This window comes from Cynoglossus semilaevis, chromosome 13 (assembly GCF_000523025.1).
Source record: "Cynoglossus semilaevis isolate Cse_v1.0 chromosome 13, Cse_v1.0, whole genome shotgun sequence".
Classification (NCBI taxonomy): Eukaryota; Metazoa; Chordata; class Actinopteri; order Pleuronectiformes; family Cynoglossidae; genus Cynoglossus; species Cynoglossus semilaevis.
The window spans coordinates 21,728,103-21,731,896 of NC_024319.1; the positions used below are offsets into that span (position 1 = coordinate 21,728,103).

The 3,794-nt window shown below is 38.0% G+C and overlaps 2 non-coding genes across 2 annotated transcripts; both read left to right on the top strand.

The window, feature by feature from the left end:
- The first annotated feature begins 39 nt into the window (after positions 1-39).
- On the top strand, positions 40-122 carry trnal-cag (transfer RNA leucine (anticodon CAG)). Its single transcript has one exon. It is a non-coding gene; the product is annotated as a tRNA-Leu (tRNA).
- Positions 123-268: 146 nt separating this feature from the next.
- Positions 269-340, top strand: trnaq-cug (transfer RNA glutamine (anticodon CUG)). Its single transcript has one exon. It is a non-coding gene; the product is annotated as a tRNA-Gln (tRNA).
- Positions 341-3,794: the final 3,454 nt, after the last annotated feature.

The window sequence follows — 3,794 nt, forward strand, 5'->3', positions numbered from 1 at the left end:
CAGAAAAATTTTCCAGCAGCTCTTCATAAGCCGTTAACAGTCAGGATGGCCGAGCGGTCTAAGGCGCTGCGTTCAGGTCGCAGTCTCCCCTGGAGGCGTGGGTTCGAATCCCACTTCTGACAAACTTTTTACATCTGCAAAATACTTTTGCCAGCTCAAGTAGGAGCGTTAGGCAATGTGTGAGTACTATCATATATGTGCAAAAAAACACAACTTGCAAACAATTTGGATACTTTCTTCAACCCTACAAGAAACTCCAATCCACAGGGGTTCTATGGTGTAATGGTTAGCACTCTGGACTCTGAAACCAGCGATCTGAGTTCAAATCTCACTAGAACCTACCAATGTGCATTTATTTTGTCAATTGGGAGCAACTTAGTTTTCATGGTAATGCAATTGTTTTTTGAAACAGAGTTTCACATTGTTTATTGTGAATCCTGTTATTTGCACTTATTGATTCAAGACCACTTGTGTTGACGTTTGATGAGACAATGATGAGGGGGCTAAGAAAATGATTTGTCTTTGCTCTAAATTACTAACATGTCTTTTTTTGAGTTTTTGTTGTTTGATTTTGTTTGTTCTGTTTCTTTTCCCCTTGTATTTGATGAAATTGAAGTTATTGTTCTGCATTCAATCGAAGTACACAAATGTTTAGACGCAGACAACCTTGAGTCTGTCAATGGGCTTTTGTTAGTAAATTCTACATCCTGAAGAGACAGGTTAACCTTCATCTTTTCTACTTTCATGAATAGCCTGCAAAAGACAGAGAAATTGCTGATAGAGTTTTTTAAATGAACTTCACCCAAAATATCCACTATGCAAATAATGATAATAAGTAATAGAATCCCTTATTTGTTAGTGGAAATCTACTTCGAAATGCACAATGCATTTTGAAATGTTTCCATTTCCTCATCCATTGCTGTTTTCTCAGAGGAACAGCTGCATTGTGGATAGCAAACACTGTGCTCAGTGTTTTCCAACCTTGGAGTTGCCTGAAAATCTATAAAATTCTATGTAATCTATTTTTTAAAAAAACGTGCCAAACTGAAGCTGAAACTGAAGCTGCTTTCCATCTTTCAAATACTGAAAGTTGAAATACTGAAATTACTGTTTCAGAGCTTGCTTGTTCAATATTAATGTTCAGCCTTATAAAGACAAGGTGGTGATAAAATTAGCTTGTTTTTTGTTCCCTCTGTCAGAGGTTACATACAACATCAATGTAAAACGTGCACCATCCTACAGGCCTCCCTAATAAGGGTAGGCCACATGTCTGTCTCTGTGGTTACTGATAAAAGAAGTTGTAGTCTTAGTCTTTTTTTTTTGCACTTTCCTTTTTCATTATTTTATTTTCCATTACGCAATTCTTTCTAGGCTTTCTGCTCTGAGCCATCTGTCTATTCTGGATGAGGTCAAAACCCACTGCTCTGCTGTAGCACCATGATAAAACAATCTCATGAATAGCAATGCAGCAGCAGATCCCATGACATTTGAAAAACTAGAGATCATTTCAATGTGTTTATTGTAATTGACAGATAATCCATTGTGCAAATGTAGCACAGAATCTTCTCAAATTGACCTAATTACAACCACACTTTAAACAGAGAGATAAATGAAGCATTATTTCTTAGTTACTTTCCATGCAGCAATGTTGTCCACACTTTAGCTGCCGATCTTAATTGTTTTGTTGTTTGTTTGATGCATAGTTGTATGTGTTTGTAGGTTGACAGTGCCAAATGTAATGAAATAGCAACACATGATCTCTTTTGACTTCTGTGTGTAACACTTAAAACTAGCAGCTCTAGTCAAAAACATCAAGGTTGTGTGATGCAACCAAAGGCAAGGGCAACAAAACGAAGACAAGCCAGTTCAGTTACGGTATCCAAAAGTTGAATTGAGCCATCCCTAATACTAAAGAGTGTTATTTTCATGTGTTAACAACAATACTAACAATATATGTATCAAAAATAATCTAACATAAATTGAAAAAATGGCCTAAAAATGTGCAACATAAAGAAAGTCACCATAAACTCCTTGTCTTAGAAGATCCTAGAATGTCTTTCTATAATCATACAATAAATATCAATACCATACAATAAATATGATAATTCCTTCAGATGCTACCTTCAGGTGTCCCCGCAGCAGATCATCTGCCTCGGGGATGGGGTTACACCAGGGATCAGCTCTGAGTTCCGTTTTGTTTTCCAAGGTGACAGATGAGGTCAGTCAGTTGACCGTGATGTTTACAGATGACATTGTTATACTGCATGTGGCAAGAGTAGGGAGCAGGTGGAGGAAGCCCTGTAGGTATCTGCATCTATAGTATGCTGAAAATGACCAACTTCTTCCTTTTCGTTTCCGTTTGTGTTTGTACGAAATACTATATTCGATCAATTTTCTCACATAAAACCTGTGATTCATCAAGCATGGTTTGAAGTCTCTTGTAGCTACAAACATCATAACAAAAACACCCTACACAAAATACATTGCTGATTCATTTCCAGCTCACAGGGCCTCACTTTCAGGCTTCCCACTCACGTGTCTTATGATGCAGTACATTATGAATACAGACAATATCTGTTCATGTGAGCCTGCATTCAAGCGTATCACCAAGTAATGAGGTCATCAGTGAGTGTGCGATTCAGCAGCCTGACCTTTGTTGGTGATGTCAGAACTTTGTTTCAGTAAAAGTTGAGTCAGCCAAGTAGACTTGTAAACGATGAATATGAAGGATTGTTCCGGACGGAGAGAGAGAGAGAGCGAGCGCTAGATTTGTGTCTTAGGCAGGCACTTCTTTCTTCCTCCAACTGAAGCAGATGCAGAAAAATGTTGCCCTAAATAATGGTATTGTTTTGGGGCACATTACTGATGCACTCCTCTCCAGTGCACTGCACGCGTGGTCACTCAAATTACAGTTTAATCCGTTATGAGGGAAAAACCATCTGCTGCCATTTGATTATAACACCCAGTATTGATTTAAACAGGCAAGTTCAGCGAACAAAATAATTCACCCCGGAGGGGGTAAATGAGGTGTGACACTGACTTATCTGACCATTTAATTTCCACAGTTATACAAAAAAAAAAGACTAGCTGTGTTTTCTCGTTGTCTGTCTTAAGCATAATATACTATTTTAAGCCACGCCCTGCAGTCCGGTTGGGGAATCAGATAGAAATAGAAGTGATTACGTTTTTCTTTTCCTTCTACGTACTTCTGTAGCTTCATCTAATGTGCCCCAGAAATGTGACAAATAAATTCTTCTACCTACTACCAGTGTTAGCTGCTACAGAGATGCTGTACAAATCTCACTGTGACAAGTGTTTTGTTTTTTTTTTCTCAGTACGGCAGACCAAGCAGAATAAACTGCACGGCTGGCTGGTTTACAAATGCAAGGGTTGCTTTTGATGAAACATCATCCCGCATCATTTCATTATGTGCTTTGATCACATGACCATGGGCGGAGTCATTGTCACTAACCAGTACTATTAAATAAATATGTAATAAAAATCGATCTCATAAACAATCTGTTTTGTAAAATAAATATTTCTAACTACTTTGTTATATTTACTTAGGCCGTCATGGTAGCAAAGCCATTGCACAAACACAAACTTTTAGCTCATATTACCATTAGCCTGACTTCTAACGTTTTCCTCTACCCTCCATGTTGATCTCCAGTTGTTCTGGACGAGGGGTCACCAACCTTTTTGAAACTCATAGCTACTTCAAGGACACTCAGTAATACGAAGAGCTACTTGTTTGACACAGACTTCCTGAATAATGTAATAATAATAATAAGTTC